This window comes from Halichoerus grypus, chromosome 1 (assembly GCF_964656455.1).
Source record: "Halichoerus grypus chromosome 1, mHalGry1.hap1.1, whole genome shotgun sequence".
Lineage (NCBI taxonomy): Eukaryota > Metazoa > Chordata > Mammalia > Carnivora > Phocidae > Halichoerus > Halichoerus grypus.
In genome coordinates this window covers 89666072-89689515 of record NC_135712.1, presented here as the reverse complement: position 1 = coordinate 89689515, position 23444 = coordinate 89666072, and the positions used below count along the sequence as shown (strand labels likewise).

The following is a 23444-nucleotide window of genomic DNA, read 5'->3' as shown; positions in this document are numbered from 1 at the left end:
CTCTACCTGATGTATTGTGCTATCCTTATGCCTCAAAACTAGTTAATTAACATGTCTAGATAATTCTATCTTCCTAATATCTTTCATATCTGTTTGCTCTGATATCCATTTCCAGAGTTGACATCCATCTCTACATCTATCTCAGCTACTTTTGTTGAGTCCACCATCCTATTTCATCTGTTTAATGCCACTGTTTCCTAACTGGTCTCTTTGCTTGTAGTCTTTCCAGATCCATTCTTCACAGTTGAGACAGAGAAATGGCCTAACTATAAAGTAAATCACAGTCCTACTTAAGATTGTTCAGGTATTCTCCATTGACCTCTGAATAAATTTAATCACCTTAACATGACCTGCAGGTTATGTTTCTTATTATTGTAGTCATCATAATGGTATGAGTCTGTAACATTATTTTGCTTTTCCCTCTTTTCAAAGTTAGTTTGGGGACAGAGTAGAAAAAGAATATGTACTTTGTTCTCTCTGTATTGAGGTATAATTGGTACAACATTATATTAGTTTCAGATGTACAAGGTAATGATTTGACATTTGTATATATTGCAAAATGATCACCACAGTAAATCCAGTTAACATCTGTCACCATACATAGTTACAAAGTTCTTTATTCTTGTTATAAGAACTTTCATGATCCACTCTCCTAGCTACTTCCAAGTATGCAATACAGTATTATTCACTATAGTCACAGTGCTGTACATTACATCCCTATGACTTATTTCATAGGTGGAAGTTTGTACCTTTTAACCCCCTTCACCCATTTTGTCTACTCCTTACCTTATGCAACCACTGATCTATTCTCCATATTTGTAAGCTTGTTTTTTTTTTTTTTTTAAGATTCCACATGTAAGCGAGATCATATGGCATTGATCTTTTTCTGTCTGACTTAATTCAATTGGCATAATGCCCTGAAGGTCAATACATGTTGTTGCAAATGGCAAGATTTCATTCTTTTTTATGGCTAAAAAATATTCCATTTTATATATATATATATATATATATATATATATATATATATGTATATGTATATATATATACACATACATACATACACACACATATATGTATACACACACACCACATTTTCTTTACCCATTCATCATCTATGTATGGACATTTCGGTTGTTTCCTGGTCTTGGATATTATAAATAATGCCACAGTGAGCATGGGGGTGCATATATCTTTTCAAATTAGTGTTTTCGTTTTCTTTGGATAAAATGCCGATTGTATTATAGTCCCACTTTTAATGTTTTGAGGAACTTCCGTACTGCTTTCCACAGTGGCTGCACCAATTTTCCTTCTCACCAGCGGTGCACAAGAGTTCCCTTTTCTCCAAGGCTCACCAACACTTATTTATTGTCTTTTAGATAATAGCCACTTTAACAAGATTGGTGTGATAATCTCATTGTGTTTTGATTTGCATTTCTTGATGATTAGTGATGTTGAACATCTTGTCATGTGCTTGTTGGCCATGGCCATGTGCACATATTCTTTGGAAAAGTGTCTATTCGGACATTCTGTTAAGAGAAAATGACAAAACAAAAAGACTTTGTTTCTATGAATATGATTGGTCTCTTTATTCCTTTTTTTTGTTCATATGCATGTCTTTCTATTTTTTCCTCTCTTTCGAATTAACAAAAGCTCTTTGAAATATGATCTGCTTCTTTATGATTGTGCCCAATGTTACATAGTTAATATCATGTTAAAAAATTTAGTGGCATATGATTTAGCTACAGTAAAATACGTTTGTCACCATCTCCTTATTTAATCACAAATATATCAGATGGCATTCAGTAATACAATTCTTTTCTATCTTTGGTGCACACATAGACAGTAATAAATGATAATATTTCTATGGCACATTGGGGAAAATGGAAGAAGGAAGTTGCTTTAAACTGGAAGTAAGCAGATGGGGGGTGAGAAGGGGTGTTCACGCTGTCTGGCCCTGTAAGACTGAAGGGATTATGGGAGCATACTGTAGTCACAGACAAGGTAGGAAGCTCTGTGAATTGAATTAACTTAATAGTTGTATATGTAATATGTTCAGATGAAAGTGAAAAATTCAGTCAATCTTCTAGAGAGTATGTTTTTATGACTAATCACAACTGGTTTTTTTTTTTTTTCCGCATGTGATTTCTAGCACATAGGAGGTAATCAGTAAATTTTGAGAAACTCAAAGTTATATAGACAAGCCATTTAAATGTTTGGATACATTTTTAGCTTTTTATCCAGATGTCTGGTGTCTTTTAACATAGCTACCATTTGCCATTGCTGTAATTAAAAATAAACAAAACCCTGACTAATAATAGCAGCTATCATTTTGTGGGCACCTACTGCGTATCAAGCCCTTAGGAGCTTATTTAATCTTCATAACATCCCTGAAAAACAATTCTGATTGTTATCCTTATTTTATATAGGAGTCTGAGTTTCATAAATTATAAGTAGTCAAAAAAATGACCTAGTAAGTAGTATGGAATTAGGATTTTTTTTTTTTTTTTTACAGAGAGAGACACAGCGAGAGAGGGAACACAAGCAGGGGGAGTGGGAGAGGGAGAAGCAGGCCTCCCGCTGAGCGGGGAGCCCGATGCGGGGCTCGATCCCAGGACCCTGGGATCATGACCTGAGCCGAAGGCAGATGCTTAACGACTGAGCCACCCAGGCGCCCCATGGAATTAGGATTTAAACAGGCTGATTCCAAAGCCTGAAATAAATGTGTTTGCCATGTCTACAAGGAGGATTATTGACCTGTAGCATTTGTTGGATAAATGATTTTGGTTCCCCAGTTATAAGCTTTCAGGAAGTTCCTTCATCTACCACTTCTGGCTTGTACTTCTCTATGTGTACCTCTAGTTCTTATTTCATCATCTTTCCCAGTGGTGACATTTTCTAGAGTGTAGAGCACACAGGCTGTGCATTAGCATTCCTGTGGACACTGAATCCTGGCCTTGACCTCATTAGCATTTGGAGGCTACAGCACTTGCTTTCAAATCCTAGCTTTGCTACATAGTAGCCCTGTGACTTTGGACAAGCTGTATAACCTCTCTTTGGTAGTTTTCTCTTTATTGTATAATGAGAATAATAATACTATCTGCATTATGTGGGATTGATTTGACTATTAAATGATTTAATAAGTGTATAGTACTTGAAATATTGCCTGGCCTATAATAATTAATCAATATTCATTATTTATTATTGTTATTTGTGAAAACTGGATCATGATCACTTTTTATAGCTTTTTTTTTTTTTTAAAGATTTTATTTATTTATTTGACAGAGAGAGAGAGAGAGGGAACACAAGCAGGGGGAACAGCAGAGGGAGAGGGAGAAGCAGGCTTCCCGCAGAGCAAGGAGCCCAATGCGGGGCTCGATCCCAGGACCCCGGGATCATGACGCGAGCCGAAGGCAGACGCTTAACCGACTGAGCCACCCAGGCGCCCCTATAGCTTTTCTATAGGAAACAATAGAGAAGAAGTAAGTCTTAGTAACTAAGGCTGAATTTCTATTTTTATTTTTTTTTTAAAGATTTTATTTATTTATTTGACAGAGATCACAAGTAGGCAGGCAGGCAGAGGGAGAGGGAGAAGCAGGCTCCCTGCTGAGCATAGAGCCCGATGCATGCGGGGCTCGATCCCAGGGTGCTGGGATCATGACCTGAGGTGAAGGCAGACCCTTAAGCGACTGAGCCACCGAGGCGCCCCATTAGTAGGCTGAATTTTTAAATAGCTAGCTAGTGTATACTAGTTGTATTTTATAACATTGACTTTTTTTTTTTAAGATTTTATTTATTTATTTGACAGAGAGATAGCACAAGTAGGTGAGCGGCAGGCAGAGGGAGAGGGAGAAGGAGGCTCTCCGCTGAGCAGGGAGCCGGGCGCGGGGCTAGATCCCAGGACCCTGAGTTCATGACCTGAGCCGAAGGCAGCCACTTAACCGACTGAGCCACCCAGGCGCCCCATAACATTGACATTTTTATTAGTGGCTTATCACTGGAAGAATTGAGAACCATAGTACAATTACTAACATTTTCTGTTCAGAAGTTTGAATGTGTTGTGATCTATTACATGATGGAAGGTGGATTGAAAGGAAGAAGTTGTCATGATGCTTAAGGATACTTGTGCTTGGGGCGCCTGGGTGGCTCAGTCGTTAAACATCTGCCTTCGGCTCAGGTCATGATCCCGGGGTCCTGGGATCGAGCCCTGCATCGGGCTCCCTGCTCAGCGGGAGGCCTGCTTCTCCCTCTCCCACTCCCCCTGCTTGTGTTCCCTCTCTCGCTGTGTCTCTGTCAAAGAAATAAAATCTTTAAAAAAAAAAAAAAGGATACTTGTACTTAATAATATTTTTGTTCTGTTCTACTTTCTGATGTAGCAAAATATCTGGATTTCTAGGAAAGAGGTAGAAAATTGGAGCACATGTGAGTGATACAAAAATGTCTTTTATTTTTATTTTTTAAATATAAGTAAGCTTTTAATTGTCAAAATTTGATGTGTAGACTTGTCCAAGTTATTTCAATTGCCAAGGAAATTCAACGACAGGAAGAGTTTTATCTATTGGTGGGTTCTAAGGAATCTGTCCTGCTGGTGGGAGGAGTTTGCATGGATAATATAAAACAATAGCCAATAAAAACATCCATTAGATTTTTAAAAAAATTATATTTAAATATAGGTGTTTTTGATGCTCTGGAATTTCAGGGTGTATCTGCAAAAATTCTACCTGACCTCAGTTCTTTTCTTGCTTTCTATTTCATATTGAAAATGAGATCCATCACTTCTTAAAATGATGAACTCATTGGGGATTGTCGAGTTATGTTCCCCAGGCCACATCTGGCCCTCCAGCAGTTTTCATAAAGTTTTATTGGAACACACACAGCCATGCTCTTACGTACTGTCAATGGCTGTTTCACGTTGCAGCAGCAAAGCTGAATAGTTGCAACAGAGAAGGCCAGCAAAGCCAAAAATATTTACTATCTGAACATTTGCAAAAAAACGTTTGCCAATTTGTAAAGTAGATGGATCTAAAAACACACATGAGAGCTTACTTCAACTTGATGTTTCATACTTTCTCTGTAGGGAAGATTACCTGTCCTCATATTACCATGAACTAAAAGCATCAATCATATTGACTAAAAATAGCTATTGTTTTGTGTGTTAGTCTTTTCCTTTCATTTATATTTTAAACTCCTTTAGCATGCTTAGCATTGTAGGAATATCTTTATAGAAGATATAAAATATTACAAATGTAGGAAATAGGAAATGTGGCTATTAAAATATTGAATGGGACAATTGATTCATCTCTTGTATGATCACATTATTTTGTGAAACTATTAACTGATTTGTTGAAGCAATTTACTGAGGTTAAGCACATTGACTTAGATAATTCTTGTGACTTGAAAAGAAATAAATTTATGAAAAGAATAAAATTATGGGTATTAAAAAGCAATGAAACAAATAAACAAGCTATCATGAACGTCATCTAGTTAGTTCCCAATAGCACCATTAAAAATAAACCTATTGATGTTTGTGCTTATTTGGCCTTATATTTGTATGCACGGTTGTTTTTTCTTCAGAATTGTTCACCAATTTTCATTACATTTTCTTTCACTTTTGCTCATTTAGTTCTAGCGGTTTTAGTCATGATTTCTGTGACTCTTTGCATAGTTTTTGGATTCTTTTAGTTCTGTCTTAGTTTGGAGACCAGATGTGAGATCAGCACTCAAATAGGGCTCTCATCAGTGCAAAAGTGATAGTGGGATTACCCTCTAACCCATGCAATCTTGTGAAAAGGCATTGTGCATCATCATTATAATCAGCAAATAAAATCCTTATGAAGGCCACCTCCCTAAAGTCTCCTTTCTCTTTTTAAACGTAAATTTGAATAAACACTGGGAGTGGAATTTACTAGAAGCAGAATCCAATGAGAGTCCTCTTTAAGGATTTCAGAACTTGCAGGTAAGTATAGTTTATCTGCTCTCGGGAGATGGTGCTGATTATTTAAAAATCAGAGATAAAGAAGAAGTAGCCCCAAAGCAAGATGATTTATTTGCTTTTTGGTAAACTTGATTCTGTTTTGTAACGTTTGAAACATGGATTTTATGAGTGATAGTATTAAAATTTATACTCCCTCTAGAGTGTGTTATTAATCATTATTGCTCTGCTGGGCCTCAGGATTACCTGTCTGCATTGTAATGCAGCTTTCCTTAATATTTACAATTGAAATACCAATGGTTCTTAAGACATCTCATATATTTCTATGAATGAAATGGGATTCACAAGATATAAGGGCTTGCCTCCAGCAATAAACTACAAAATATTAAATTCCTCTTACAAATTTGTAGAACCTTTTAAACCAATGCTAATTTTATACTTCTGAAATGAAATATCTGATTCTATTGGTTGTCCTTTAGTGGTCCAAAAAGTAAATGAAATTATTATCTAAGGATAGTTATAATAGAAATAAAAACACTAAACAATATGTACTTGCTATTCTAGGGCCTCTGCTAAGCAGTAAGTTATGTGGAGATACAGGGATGACCTCAAATCAAACTTGCCCATGAGACTTTCAGTTCTTCGAAGTTCTTAGCACTATTGAGAGGTCAGTCTTACTAATATTTCCTGTAGGAAAGGACAGTTGGGTATAGAGCTTGCCTAAATTTGGGAGTAGTAGGCAATAATACCTTTTTTGGAGGAGCTTTCCCACTTGAATCAAATTCAATCATTTATTGAGTTCTATTATGATTCAAAGAGTACAAGATAGCATTGTTCTTAGGAGCTCATAGAATAGTGAGGGAGACAAACGTATACACTAAGATTTCTCAGACTATACTGAGGGAAAATTGGCTTGAACACATTTCACACTTTAATCTATTCTGGGGGAGGGAATGTTCTCAGAATTTCTGCCCTTCTTTTTTTTTTTTTTCCAGTACTCTTTTCCTTCTTCATTGAACCCACTTAGTTTCATCCTTTCTACACTTAATTCGTCCTGCACCAAACTATATCCCCTATTGACTTTTGCAAGAAATTCATCACATTATACATGCCATGACAATTATAAATTTATAAATTAATTGAAGATTTGATGGGTTATGTGGGAAGAGATCATGTCTTGGAGACTTCCATCATCTACACGTCCTGTTTCCTGCTGTCTCATCATTTCTGACAGCTCCCAAAAGCTCAAACTCCTGATACATTGTTTTATTCTCTATCTAGCAGAGCCCATCCATCTACCAAGGATAGTCTGGTTTCCCCCTTTCCGACAAGATTGCTGGTGATTTTTTTTATATTGTTGAATAAATAATACAGAAATTGCCGATGGGATGGAGAGAGGGAGAAGCAACACAAAGGACTTAAAGTTTTGGAAGCATCCAGATTTAAAATGTCAAATTGGAGCATAGTGATTACAGTATATGTCACTTTGAAATTTCATATTAGATCTTGGAACACATCCCTTTTAATCTCATTCCAACTGTGTGGTTGACTGTAAAGCATCATACCAAAGTATCCCTAGTATTTTCTGGGTTGGAAATTACTACTTTAGAAAAAGAGGGGACGTTTTGGAGCCAAAATTATGATCTGGACATTTAATAATAAGACGTACTACATTCAAGAAATGAAAACTAAAAAAAGTGAAAGCTACATATAGAATCAATTAAAAGCAAAAACAGAGTTATTAGGAAATCATGTGATTGTTGTGGTTGGATATTAAAAAACATTTTTTCTCCACTTTAAGCACCATATGGTTGGCAACAATTTAAAAAAGCAAACACATGCACGTATTTATATACATGTGCTGCAGAAAAATATATTTTAATTTTGTACATTATGTTTGTGTATAAAAAACTAGAACAAATTAGTACTATTGAAAAAAATATTTGACAGGATCTGCTATTAATTTTCTTATATCACATATTACACAGTGTTTCTTAGTAAAAATAAGTGTTATAAAGCCATTTAAATAAAACTAAGAATTGTCTAGTTTGTAAGAAAAATTGGGACATTTTTCACCAGTTGGTTTAGTTCATAAAATGTTTCAAAATATAAGCAATGAAAGAAATTTTTTGACCTAAACTTAGGCTTGGGATATACCTACCTCTTTTTGTTTGTTTAATATTGTTTGGGATGCTATGTAAGTACACAATGCTTTGATGCTGCTTGAATTTATTTCACATAACAGGTCCAGAAGTGGGACAAATTAATGCTGCAGCTGAATGACATTATCCCAGACTCTGTTTCTTTCTATCCTTCTGCTCTGCCATCCTCAAGATGGTAGCTTTGTTCTCAGACTAACTTCCTTCATGCCCACAAGATGACTACATCAATTCTAGGCATCATATCCATATATAACAGCAGGGAAAAAAGCATTTTGTTAGAAGAGTCGGAACTTTGCTAGGAGCCCCAGAACACCTTTCCCTCCATCTTTGGCTAGATATGGATAACATATATATCCGTAAATCAATCCCTGGCAAAGCAGTTGGGACCACTGTGATTTACTGAGCCTAAATCAAGATTGTCCTGAATCTGGGCATAAGCATCTTCTTCAGAATTTCTTAGGAAAAAGACACCTAAGGTGAATCAGAGGCTTTGCCTAGCAAAAAAGAGGAAAAATGGATTAAAGGCAACAGTCTATTGGAGAAACATAGTATCCAGCTCTAGGCCAGTGGTTCTAAACCCTGGGTGCACATTAGAATTACCTAGGAAGCTTCTAAAAAATATTTTGAATTAATTGGTCTGGGTGTGCATAGATACTAGCATTAAAAAAAAAATGCCCCTAGTGATTTTAATGTATAGCTAAGTTTGGGAACCAGTGCTGTAGGCAAACTGAAGATAGAGTAAGGAGACAAAAACTTTCATGAGTCTGTACACATTTATCTGCTCAAGCAGCTTTTCAGCTTTATTGAACATTATCTCAAAATTAAATGTTGTCCAGCTGGGTAAAATTATCAACCCGAAATCTTAGATCACAGTTAACTTGCCAACCTTAAATGGTGCTCCCTGCCAGATTCACTGGCCATATTCCAAGAATGTATACTATTTGGATACTTAAAGTACCCAGACAGCTTTCATAGCCAAGCTAAGTTGGAGTTTTATTTAAAGGTAGGAATGTCAGTCCCATTTTTGTGATGAGAGAACTGAGTTGCAAAGAGGCTATTAGTAGAAGAGGTAGAAGTAAAGTTCTTATAATATAGTATCCTGACAGCCAGGGTTCCCTCCTACTTAGTGTTGCTACTTATGTTCTTGTATTTGAAAAAGGTATCATTTGTTTTGATCACAGTAAAGCTTCATAATTATAATAGGTATACCATTTATTGACAACTTACTATGTACGAGCCAGGAACTGTGCTAGGTGCTTTATCCCTTCCTGGAACATTTGTTTAATCATAGCAACAATCACATGCAGTAAATATTATTAACACTACTTTAAGGATAAGGAAATTGGAAATGAGAGCTTGTTACTTCTTCAGTGTCTCTTAATTAGTTCACTTCTCTGGAATCTAGAATTTGAATCCATGATGACATGGGTTGCATTGGCATATAAAATGCCAAAATGCATGTTCTTTTCATTTTGCTGTTCACAGAGATTTGATTTTGTACAGCTTCCCAGTTCAGTAAATACCTATTGGTTGACTAGTAGGTAGTAGACGCTGGGTAGCCCTGGATTGAATTGCATTTTCCCTGCACGTTATAATTTACATTTTTTTTAGAAGTAAGTTTTTTTCCAGTTGCTTTGCAACTATGCTAAGTACTGAGCATAGGATCAAAGAACAGTTGAATGGGTAAATGAAATGGAATCTTTAGACTGCTTAGTTTAGAGTTGCTCAAATTATAAGGACTAGTGAAACTACTTTGCTGATAATTTCCTTTCCCTTAGGAACTTAAAATATTAAAATGAAAGACTTTTAAGATGTAGCTTAAATTGTACTCCCTAATATTTTCAAACAAATACTGAGTTATTGGAGAGTGTGCTTTGAGTTGTTCAGTCATACTCCATATTGCCATTTTTATTTTTATTTATTTTTAAAGATTTTATTTATTTATTTGAGAGAGAGAGACACAGCAAGAGAGGGAACACAAGGAGGGGGAGTGGGAGAGGGAGAAGCAGGCTTCCCGCCGAGCAGGGAGCCCGATGTGGGACTTGATCCCAGGACCCCGGGATCATGACCTGAGCCGAAGGCCGACGCTTAACGACTGAGCCACCCAGGCGCCCCTCCATATTGCCATTTTTAATAAAAACTGTACTCTTTTAATAAAAAGACATAATTGGTCTGTATGGCTGACATTTATTTAGATGCTTGCTTTATAATTTTTTTTTTTCTAATTGAAAGATAAGAGGAAAATAAACTTGGCAATGGCTATTAGGGACTGGATGGTTTGGTTTTTCAGAGAGATAACATTTTCCAGATTACTGAATTATGATACTGAAAATGAAGGGAAAGCTCCTTGTTGGCGGATAGTGTTAGAGTAGCCCTAATGCAGAATCTCATTAAAGCAACTGTCAGGATTCCTCTATTTTACCATCGCCTCCCCTATTCTGTAAGAAGCAACTGTCGTTTTGAGTGAGTCTACTGCCAAAGAGGCATTTACAGATAAATGAAAAATGTCACAACTGATTTCACTCCTTCCAGAATACTGTGTGTCAGCTTTGTCACAAACTGTCTTTGTTATTCTCTGTTTTAGATCTCCCAGTTGGACATTGGAAATAACTTTTGATGGTTTACGGCCTCTCTCATTTGACCCCAGGTAAGCCCTCTATTGGTGACCTTTTCCAAATACTTGTAAAACTGTTTGAACAGTTAGAGAATATAAAAACCTTTCCCCCTCTTTCTCTCTGTAACTGCTGTTTTTGTCAAAAAGTATTCAGATGTCAATATCATTTACTTACACTTTTGAACACTGCAGAGAATTATTCCATGCATTACAAAGCACTGTAAAATTATGCAATTATATTTTACATTCTTTTTTCCAATACAATGGTTTGTAGTTAGCATGCTTAATCTAATAATAATGCTAATAACCAGATTACTTGTAAAGAAGATATATGGCTATGCATTTCCCATATTTTGAAATAGATGTCTACATTTTTATCACTTATTTTTATATTTTCTTGGATACATAAGTCCTCCATATAATTTTTATATAACATCATTGATCCACATTCATTATTGCCATCCCCATGAGGTAGTCCACTGCACTACCATCAATTCTGAGCCACATACTCTGCTAAGCAATTATATGAATTATCTTATATAAATGTATCACAGTGGTACTTGAATCCTAAGTTAATATGGATTTGGAAAAAAACAACTAATTAGAAATCGCTAGCAGCATTTTTTATTATGGCTATTAAATTAAAGGAAAGTAAATCTTCATATAATTATAATTTAAGAGATTTTAATCAGTATAATTAGTTACAGATTGTGCCATCATTTGAGATTATTTAGCTTTCTACTTGAAAGATCATGGAATGGACCAGTTAGCAATATTCTATTTCTCTTGGAAAATAGAAGTTGAAGTAATCATTCATTCATTCAACAAATATTTGTTGAACACCTATTATGTGCCATTTACTTTGAAGACATGATGGTGAAAATATGTATCTAATTCTCAAGACCTTACAATGTAGTGGATGTCAAAAAATAGGCAAGTACAATGTAGTGTGATAAATGAAAACAGTAGGGAAAAGCATGAGGTACAGTAGCAGAAATGAAGTGAGCATCTAAGCCCGACTAGGGATGGATGCTCAGGGAGTGATGTGGCAGTAGAAGGTGAAGGGGTATTAAATTTTAGTTGCAGAGTAGTTTGTGATGTCTGAAGTATAGTGTTTAAGATAGGGCGATATGTCTAAAGAATTAAGGAAGAGGCAGATCATGAATGTCCTCAATGAGCCATACTTTGGAATTTAGATATAGTTGCAAATAGTGGCAGTTAGACTAGAAAGACTTCATCGGATATTAGACATTCTCTTCAAATTAGGGTGGTCAAATTCTCACAGCACTAGTTTACTATATATAAGAAAGGAGGGCAGGCCGTTCTTCCTCCTTCATACCTATATAAATAAAATATATTTCCTAGATTATAAGGTCTTTATGAGCAAGAACCTGGATTAATTCACCTTGTTTTCTCAGTATCTATTGTAGTACTTTGCACATAGCAGGCTCTCAATATTTATGGTGTAGGATAACAGAATTGAATGTAAAACTCTGGAAAATGGATAGGTTGACCTACCTACCAGAGGCTCCCTGCAAAGACTGCTTATGATCATATCCTCTTCTTTCCCTGATCAGTTGTCATAAATGGCAAAATTCTTTTCCGCATCTCCTCCTTACTTTTAGATTTATAGTAAGAGGCACCATCAAAGTAAATCAATATGAAAAGCAATTTTTAAACAACATGTCAATTTGTAAGTAAAAAATATGTCAATAAATTCTCTTTAAAAAAGGTTTGGAGGAAACTAAGAATACATGAAGAAAATGATTTTTAGCAAAAGAAATACAATATATCCAGTTTTTATTTATTAACTTTTTAACTCTAGAAAATACATTGTCAAAATAAATACATTATAAAAGCTTTCTTTTGTAATGAGATGAAATGGTAACTCTAGTTATATGAATCATATATTATAAGGTAATGTAAATTATAAGGTAAGGTAAATTATCAAGAAGATAAATTTCACTTGTTATGTAAGCAAAAATAATTTAATGAGGAGCCTTTAAAAATTATGGTGATTGGGGCGCCTGGCTGGCCTGGTGGAAAGAGCATGTGACTCTTGATCTCAGGGTCAAGTGTTTGAGCCCCACATTGGGTATAGAGATTACTTAAATAAATAAATAATTTTAAAAATTACGGCAATTAACAAATCACAAAATTACTTTAATAGTATGCAGTTGACCTAGGGAGTCAAACCCCAAACGGTTGAAAATATGTGTATAACTTTCAACTCTCCCAAAACTTAACTACTAATAACCTACTGTTGAAGCCTTACCAATAATGTAAACAGTCTGTTACCATACATTTTGTATGTTATATGTATTATTTACTGTATTCTTAGAATAAAATAAGCTATAGAAAAGAAAGGGTTATTAAAATTATAAGGAAGAGAAAATACATTTATAATACTGCATATAAGTGGGCCTGTACAGTTTAAACCCATGTTGTTCAAGGGTCAACTGTATATTATTGTATAGTGTGGACATTTTGGGTTCAGTTATAAAAATAGATTCTATATTTCTTACTACTGTAATATTCTGTATCCTAGAGACTTTTCTTTGACCAGCTTTTCTGGCATTACTCCTTTAAGTGTGCTGTCTTATGATCATTTTTCTGCTGGATTGTCCTTGGGACCAGTGGAGCATTTCTGAGAATTTTTTTCTGTGTGACCACATGTAATTCTGGAAGGACTGTGAATACTCAGCCAAAGCTGCACAGAGTAGGATATCAGCTTTCATGTCTTTTTGGTGTCCTAAGGATAAGGAGATACAAACTGGTAGTTTCAATAAACCCAATAATTTTGGCAGGACGTTTACATTTTTTTTTTTTCAAAATGAAAAAAACTTTTAAAAATATAAAACCTAATTATATAGAATATTTAAGGAAAAAAGAAAATATAAACAAGGATACCAGGTTGCGTTTAGAAACTGTCAGCCTTAATATAACCTGTTGTCCATCTGGTAAAGGCAGTATTTTACAAAATGAAGAAGAGGCAGTTCTCAAAGAAATGCTGCTTAGTGTTATGGAATAGTGGACATTTTTCTGGCTTGCTGTCAGTCAAAATACAGGTTAAAAATCGCCAAATTAAAGCAAATAAAATGAAGAATAGAATTGAGAGTAGAAAAGTAAATGAGTAGAAAAGAAGCAGAAATGAGAGCTCTAAAACTGGGAATGTTGTGAAGGCGATCATGATATGCCGTCCCTAAATTTGCTTCTTTGGTATAAGAATTACTTTGAGCTGAAGGTATTTGAGTTCCTGAAATCCCTTATCTGCCTAAACGCAGAGCCTTCCAAAAGAACTCAGAAGTCATTGAATCCCTTTCTGCAAAGCAACTCTAAGGTCACCACACCCAGACAGACATTACCACAATACTGTCATATCCTCCATCTATATTTTCCTAAAGGTCCTTTTATTTTTCCAAAAAGTGATTTGCTTTTCCATAGGTGCCCTTTCTCCCCCTCCCTTTCCCTTAGTGAGTTAAGCATATATACCCCAAATTCTAACTTCCCCTTTGAGTTACTCATCTCTGAGTGCTCCTTCTCCCAGTGCACATGCTAGAGGATTTTTGTTTGATTTTCTCTTCTTGTTCTCTCTTTTGTCAGTCTAATTTACAGGGCCCTGGCCACCAACTTAAGACTGTAGAGGGCAAAAAGATTTCCTTCCCTGCAATTGAGGCCTAGGGCTTCATAGCTCACGGACACAAGTATTATGGATTACACTTTAGGAGTATTTAGTGTAGGAATTTGCTTCCCCACACCTCCTAGGTCAACACTTGATATAAGTTAACTTTTGTTATCTGATCTCAGTGTAGCAGTTCTGCCCCTGGGCTAAAGCTGGTCCAAGTGAAATATACTAATAATGAAGAGATTAAAGGTGAACCACAAGGGCATTCTAAATGTCCTCATAATACCTCTAAAATGTGCTTTTTTAGCAAAAACATGGTCCTCTGTCTTACAGCTATAGGTTTCTAATATATAAAATAAAAATTTGGTTACGGTTCTCCTTAGGATGGGTTTACATCCCAACAAACCCATCATTAAGTTGAAAATATCCTAAGTCCAAAATGCATTTAATGCACCTAACCTACTAAACATCATAGCTTAGCTTAGCCTGCTTTAAATGTTCTCAGAACACTTACATTAATCTATATTTGGGCAAAATAATCTAACTAGAGCCTATTCTATGATAAAGTGTTGAATATCTCATGTAATTCATGAAATACTGAAAGTGAAAAACAGAATGTCTGTATGGGTACAAAATGGTTGTAAGTGTGTGGATCGCTTACCCTCATGATCGCGGGTTTGACTGGAAGCTGCGGCCTGCTTCTCCTGCCCAGAATCACAAAGGAGTAGCATATAGCATGTTGCTAGCCCGGAAAAAGATCAAAGATCAACATCTGAAGTATGGTTTCTACTGAATGTGTGTCACTTGCTTTCACACATCGTCTTAAAGTTCAAATATCGTTAAGTTGAGACTTTGTAAGTCAGGGACCATCTGTACTTTCTTTAATGTATAAAAGAGCCCAAAGATGTCAGCTCCCAATCCATAATACCTTATCGTATATATATATATCACTTCTAACAAGAAATAGGAATTTATGATAAGACAAAAATGATGATTTCCTTGGCTGTAAAATAGGAGCTCAAACAAATTAGAAAAATCACTAACTCCTTATATATTCAGATTGGGAATGAAATAAAAAGTTCACAAAATAGAATTTCTTCTACTAAGAGGTAAAAAAAAAAAAAAAAAAAGGCAGGAGATGTAGCCAGGCCTGCCAGTGGGATGTGTAAAACCCCAAGCCGGACCAGTGGCTGAAGGGTGGCTTCTGGCTGGGCCAGGTGGTGGTAACAGTGCGAAGCGCAGGCTGCCGGGTTTCGGGGTCACTTTCTAAGCTCCTTCTGTCTATTGGTTTCCTTCTTTCACTTCCACCTTCTGACTCTGACAGCACCTGTTCTATACCATTACCTTGGCAGGCAGCCTTAATGTACATTTTAACAAAGTCTCTGTGCCAAATTTTCTCCTTAAGTTACCAAAGGCAATTGTTAAAAAACCTTGCAGAACAAGTAGGACAAAACAAAACAGTTTTCTGTGAAAGCTGCGATAGTCACACATCCTACTGGCAGACCTCTTGTGAATTTTACACACACTATTAGAAGCTGGCTGTTGACAAGGAAGACGTTAATTGTTTTTAATTGTCTCGACAAAGGGGTGTAAATCTCCTCCATTCCATTACTGTTTATTGAACGTCTGTTCATGCTAACATGCCCAATTTGGCTTCTCTTTTTCATTAATATAGCTATGCAAATTTTCAGGAACTGAGACAAAAGCAGGTGGTTGGTTTTTTGTTTTTTGTTTTTTGTTTTGCATTAAGACAAAGCCTTTTCCCAGCAATACAGCAGGGCTCATGACAACTTGTTGCCTGGTTACTAGGGACCTCACATGTGGGTTTTCATAATAATAGGTATTTTGATTTTTTTCTATAGAAAATTCGATAGAATTTTCTTCTTTTAGTAATTGTGGCCCATCTATGTACCATTTGCCATATGGAGATGGAAGGGGAGAATTAAAATAAAATTTCTCTCAAAACAGGAATAACGTAGTTTCTGTTGGGGACACATATTTGTTCTACTGGAAGTAGGGTTTTGCACACGGTAGAACCAAAGATTTTCTCACATTTCTTTCTCTTACCGTATCACTCTTCTTTAATTCCAAATTCTAATTGGATATTCATTCCTAAAGTATTAAAATTCAGGTAACATGAATTTCAGAGAAAACTTTCAGAGGCTTCTTCCTCTTAATATCTGTTACACCATGCTCCACATTCCATTTGTTTTAAAATCCATTTAATTTTAACTGGAAATGAAGTAAATTAAAAATTATGAAGAGAATTTAGTGAAGAATTTTGTAATAGATTATTTTTGATTACCATATATCTGAGTAATCTTTTGTAAAATTTTTACATACTGGTCTAATTTCTTCTAAATTAGAAAATTGGAATGTGTGCCAACATTGATGGATACATGTGAAAGCACAGATTCGGGTCAGAAAGATGAAAGGCAATAATTAAATAACATCAAGGTTAATGGTCTAGGGACTTGACAACTGTATTAGTACAATATGTTTATTTAGTAGATTAAAATGGGTTAATCAGTAAACTATTCAGCATATCCTGGTTATGTGGCATGTGTATAAAAATGCATGGGGTGCTATGAAATACATTTTTTAAGCAACCAAAAAGCTGTACTGGACTCCATTTATGATTTTAGATATTATGGAATGTAGAGTTCAGTATGTTTCCTGCTGCAGAACTGTCTACAATTATAGGAAAACAAAATTGGCACTGAAAAAAATAGGATACAATTAGGGAATAGGAGCATATTTAAATAGGTGCTAATATGAGGTGAAAGCATGTTTGTCAAGGTCATTAGAGAAGGGTTAAATATGTGTGCTGTGGAATTTTCAGAGAAGGCATGTTAGAGCCAATATGGCTTGACTGGACTGTGACAGATGGGGAGAACTTGGGTAGATGAAAGAGGTAAATAGAAACCTTTCTGGGGTGACCAACAGCGTGAACTATAAAAGTCCTTTGGCAGGTAAGGTCAGAGAGAATGGCTGTGCAAGAAGTAGACCTTAGTGACTGGAACAGAGGATTTTTCCTGGGCAGTTACTGGATTTGAGAAGTAAGTAGGGTCCGGGTCTTCACAGCCAGGCAGGGTACTTTAAACGTAGACAATGGACAGTGTTAAGTTCTTGGGCTGGGAGTGTCATTATGAAGACAGGTCTTCTGTGAAGAGAACCTAGGCTGGGATTAGAGGCAGGATGGTTCGCTGGGAGAGTTGTGGCTATCTATGCACAAGAAGAGTAGGCTGAGTGAGGTGAGGGTACGATGGGGGAGTGAATGAAGAAATACAGCGTAAGTAATTAAGCTATATTTTACTGATGCTTATTTCTTATTTACAAATATAGTACAATAATTAACACATTCCAGAGACAGTAATTAGCAATCAGGTTAAATTACCTTGATTACTTCTTTTGCATTTAATGAAAAACATTTTGAGAAAGCTACTTTCTAAGGTGTTTTATAGGTCCTCTCAATATAATGTCTCTTTTGCTTTTACTTCATTTTCTCCCTCTCCCTTTCCCTTTCTGTCCCTTAGCTCTTTTTCTCTGTCCTCTCTTTCCAAGTTTTCTTTCTAAAGGAACAAAGTTTTAGGGTGAGTTTTATTAAATTATTTTTTTAAATTAATCATTTTATGTAAGTATTATCTAAACAGTTTAAAAATTATATAGGCTTAAAATGAAAGAAAAATAGCAACCTTCTTATACCTCTCTCCATTCCTACTCCTAAGAGACGAGTTTCAACTGTTCTAATTTTTTCTTCTGATAGTTCTATGCTTATATAGTTATTTCTTAATTTATAAATTGTTATTATCCATTTACTTCTTGTTTTGTTAATTGAGACTGTGTTTCTCTAAGATCACATCCCAGCCATCCAAATTATCCTCCATTTTAATTACAAAGCTACATCACAGTTGTTTGTTAAATTAATGGTTTTTACATTTATAATAATTGAGTATCATTTACTTCTGAACCAGTACATGTATTATGATTGGTTTTTTTTTTCTTTCTCACATATTTTTTTCTATGTTTTCTTTGTATCTGTTGCTATTTGTTCCCCAGTGTTCTATGACAGGTCTATTAAATACCATTTTAAAATGATTTTTTGTTGTTGTTCTCAGGACAGCATTCCCTTTAATGCCTTTATTATTGAAGGCAAAAGGCCAAGTGACGAATTTGGTCCTTACCTTAGGAAATGAAAATAGTCACAGAACCCAGAAGAAACTAGGAAAAGTGTTCTTCTGAAACACCAACAAAATAAACTCCTCTTGAGCTTGATGGGGGCAGAGGAAGGTTGGGAGTGAAGAAGGGAATGGATTTAGGTGGAACTCATAAAATCATCTATTAGCTACATTAAACTGTTTTTGTTTTTGTCCTGGAAATATTCCTGTTGTGTCCCTTCATCCTCCTGCATCAGTTTTCACTGTTGCTTCTGGGCCCAGTACAACTGTCATCCCACAACTTTTCTTTCCTGCTTTTGATTTTAGGATCCTACGTTACCTTTATCTCATTCCTGCCTCCTGTGGCTTTCTCAGAAAGGGTGCTTGGGAAAGTTTTTTGACTCCTCACATGTTTGAAATGTCTCTACTTTCCTTTCACGCTTGATTGGTAGTTTTGGTGAGCACAGGCAGCTTCCTCTCAGAACTTTCAAGCCTCTGTTATCTTGTAGTGTTTCTGCTGGGAAGTCAGAGGCCATTCTGATGGTTGGTGCTACTATTCTCAGGAAATTTTACGATCTCTTTTTTGGGCACCTGTGTGCTTTTTCAAACTTGTCTTTCAGTTTGGTAATTTTTTTGTTCTTTTTATTATTGTCATTGTTATATTATTATTGTGATTTTCTTTCCTCTGATTTCTCTCTTTATTTCTGTAACTCCTATTGGAAAAAATGCTAGCTATTCTGGATTAATTCTGATATTTTTCTCTTTTTTCTTGTTACTTTCCATTTCTTTTTGTTTCTGTTGTTTTTTTTAAATATTGTCTTTTATTATTATTTTTGTAACTTTTAAGAACTCTTTACTCTGTGATCATTCCTATTTTATGGTATGCAGTTCTTGTTTTATGGTACACTATATTTTGTCGGAGTCTTTCTCACTCTGCATAGTCTGTTTCCCTCTGATTCCCCCCCCTTTTTTTTCTGTCTTACTCTCCTTTATGTTAGAAGCATTCCTCACATATTTAATAATCTATAAAGGACTTGCAAGAATGAAACATTAAAAGCTAATAACTGTAGGCCTCTTAGGTGGGATTTGTTTCCTGATGAGCTTCACTATAGAATGTATAGAATGGTGATAAGCAAGCCTTTTTATTTTTAGTACCTGATCACACACACACACACACTTCATGCAACAACCCAGAAAAGTAGATGCGTTTCCCATTTTAGTGTTGAAGAGACAGAGTCAAATGGGATAAAACAATTTTCCAAGGTTACATATCTCATTAGCCGCAATATTCTGTTTTATCTTCAAGTCTGTATGGCTCAAAATCTCACACTCTTTCTAAGATAGCATTATTTAATTTAATTTTATTTTTTTCTGAGTTCTGAGCCAGGTGGTATTATGGTAAAATTTGGTGAAGATGTTCACGACTCTTTAAACTGTAGATTACGAGTAATTTAACTTAAGTGTAAGTACATTTTGAAATGCTCTCTGAAGCTTTTCAGTTTATAGCATTTAAACACAATGTTAGAATAGTAAGTTATAAAGGAATTAGAAATGCTTCACCAGTTTGTACGTCACTGATGTCACCACATTCTTGAAGCATAAAGCTAGAAGTGGAAAAGGAATACCTTCATAAACTGCAGAGTCAAATAAAAATATGTATAGTCTTTTGAGAAAGTAGTTTGGTAATATATATCAATAGAAGTTGATACCTCTGACTTAGACCTCTAATTTTAGAAATCTTTTTCTACAGGAGGAAATCAGAGGTGTGGATAAAACTATAGATAAATCTTCAAAATTATGTCCATTATTAAATATATAAACATAAAATTAGAAACAACCTAAATTCCTACAATGGGAGAACTTTTAAATAAGTTATGGGGAAGCCATATGTTGGAGTATTATCTAGGTCTTAAACATGATGCTTTCAAAGGGTACTTAAAATACCATAAGGAAATGTCTGGTGTGTTAAGTGAAAAAGCAGAATGCCAAATTCTACTCAAAGTACTGTGCAAAGTAGGTTAAAATTCATGTCCATATGCATAGAAAAAAAGACTGGAAGAAAATATACCAAACTGCACAAGTATTTGTCTCTAGATTCTAGAATTATAGACAATTTAACTTTTCTCATTGATACTACTCTGTAATTTCCAGATTTCCTAAAATAACTATGTATTACTTTAATAATAATGAAAGTGTATACTCTTTAAAAACACTTAAAGGAAAGAGAAAAACTCTCTTTGGTCTTTTTGCTGTTGAGAGTGAAGCTAAGGGTTCTTTGGTTCTTCCTTATGATCATATCATCATCTGGGGATAGAGCTAATGGGAAAGAATTAGGCTCTTTTCTGTGCTAGATTGTCTTTAAGAATTTCCAAATTTAGGAAAAGGGGCTGACTCCTGTCCTCTTTATTACTTCTTTTCTTGTGTTTCTTAACTATATTCTTCCATTATTATACCTCAACAACTCATCATTGGATTGTCATAAATATTTAAATCACTAATGTACATTTCATATTTATTGTACATTTTTATTTATAGTGTAATTTAAATATTCATACACAAATTGGAACTGGTTTCTGAAATATTTTGTAAAAATCTATTAAAGGTTTCCTCGTGACAAATGTTATATATGAGAAAAGTTCAAGGTGTAACTGGGTGTTACAAATAAACAGTAAGGGGAAAATCATCCTGATTACCTGTAATTAATACTGGTCTAGCTTTTAGACTTTTTTTAGGTAAACAGTCATTTTATGTAATTTAATTACTAATTACAGTGATTTTTAAACACCTGGGCTCCCTTTGCACAATCTATAAAAATCTTTAGAAAATAACAATTAATACATGCATGATGTTGAAATGGAATGAAAAGGGTGGGATCTAGACATTACTTGCAGTTTTATGAATCTCAGCTATACCAAATTCTTCTAGAATAGAAATGTTATAAGCATCATTGCCAGTTCTGTGGACACAATTTTTTTTTTTTTTTTTTTTTTTTTTTAAAGATTTTATTTTTACTTATTTGACAGAGAGAGACACAGCGAGAGAGGGAACACAAGCAGGGGGAGTGGGAGAGGGAGAAGCAGGCTTCCCGCTGAGCAGGGAGCCCGATGCGGGGCTCGATCCCAGGACGCTGGGATCATGACCTGAGCCGAAGGCAGACGCTTAACGACTGAGCCACCCAGGCGCCCCCTGTGGACACAATTTTAATGACAAAATTTTTTTGAATGACGATTTAAAAATGTATTTTTAAATTCAGAGCACACATAATTTGGCTAAATAGTTCTTTTAAAGGGTAGGCAGTAGACACTGTGTTCTTGAACATTCAAAAAGAGTGAAATGTGTATTTTTTTTCTGTAATCACTGTATAAACATTTATTAAGCATCTAAGGACTAAAGTCTTCCTCACTTTATTAAAAATGGAATTATAAAGCATATTGGCTGGTATTTTATATGAATATCATGAAATTTTGGCAGATTGCTGCTATTACGCAGCCATGTAAAAACAGTGCTTAAGGTCAGAGAGATGGACCATCTTTAGTACAGCTTCATTTATATAATATGGTAAATTAAATGACACACAGTTTTCTATTATTGACACCATCACCCCCCATAGGTTAAAGAGTTTTATGTTGGGTCTAACTGAATTCATAATTACATGTCTGTTAGTTTATAATTTTGGAAGAATGCTTTAATATTTTAGGTTTCACTTAGATGATTTTGCATTTTTATTCACAGGAATGAGGTGGACCAAGTAAGTGGCCTCATTGCTGTGGGGGAATGAAATGACTTTCTTAATTGCAACTCCTGATCTGCCTCACAACTGTCACCTACTTTGGTTCCTCCTGGATCCAAATTCCATATGTGATGCTATTTTCCCAGTTGGTAATCTCGTAGTTCTGATGCTGCCTCATGTATAGTTTGTTTACATTATCAAAGAAAAAAAGGTTTTCTCATGGTCTCATCCTGCAACACAGTTAAAAGAGAGGACTAAATTAAAGCCACTGACTTGTTTTCTGTTGGCTAGAATACTTTGTCCCCTTTGTTAAGTAGGTACTTTTATTTTTTTAGCATGTTAAAGGAAAAAAAGGATAATTTCCATGACATTTAGTTTACTAAAGAAGACAGTTAAAAACACTGGCAGTCTTTATCTTTAGATCATTGATCTGTGTTATCTAGGGTAAAGGGAGAGAACAACTAAGTCTTTAATCGTGAGGTATAAGTGTATAAAGTATGCTTACAATGTATCCAATTGAACATTTTTTTTTTTCAAAAAGGAAATTTTACTGTGTTGTTCATCTTTCTGGGGCAGACATTTACTTTTTTTCCCTTAAATAAGCAGAGAATCCAATAGATACTTTACAACATTCTAAATAATCATAAAATTTATGTGATAACGTGATTGTTGTTGGGCACTCTTTATTATTATCTGTTAACTTTGGATTGCTTATAAAAACCATGACTTGAATAATCCAGGATTTCATAGCATGTATGTGTTTTAAACATTACATACTTTATTTTTGACAAAAGTCTAAATATGTCATTCTGCCCTTGACTTTAAAGAGAAGTAAGTTCATTCAGTTTTCTATTGTTGCATTACTTAATGACACAGATTTTTGTACTGATGTATGACATGAAAGGTGCTCCTTGTTAAATATCTCTCAGCTTAATGTATCCTTAGTGCATGGTTAACCTACGCTCAGAAGCTGAGAACTTTTACATATTCTTCAAATACACTTTTAGCTGATGTTTACATAGGAAAAATTTATATTTATCTAAACTTAACACATGATTTTTGATAAAATGATGTTTGAGAAGGACCTGGGTATAATTGTTAGAATATCAGAACCAGGTACAACCTCTCCAGAAAACATGCTAACAAAAGTGATGTGCTTCTTGAGTGTGGCTGATGCTAAGGGGCCATGATACTGCATCCAAATCAACTGTTTGCTAACTGTTGGTA

At 35.1% G+C, this 23444-nt stretch overlaps 1 protein-coding gene across 2 annotated transcripts in view; it reads left to right on the top strand.

The window, feature by feature from the left end:
- The window catches only part of NAALADL2 (N-acetylated alpha-linked acidic dipeptidase like 2), a 1303067-nt gene that overhangs the window by 75698 nt on the left and 1203925 nt on the right, over positions 1–23444 (top strand). For both annotated transcript variants that reach the window (XM_078069051.1, XM_078069053.1), the window contains exon 2: positions 10676–10738. The gene's annotated coding sequence lies outside the window, so the exon portion shown is untranslated. The remainder of the gene's footprint in view (positions 1–10675; positions 10739–23444) is intronic.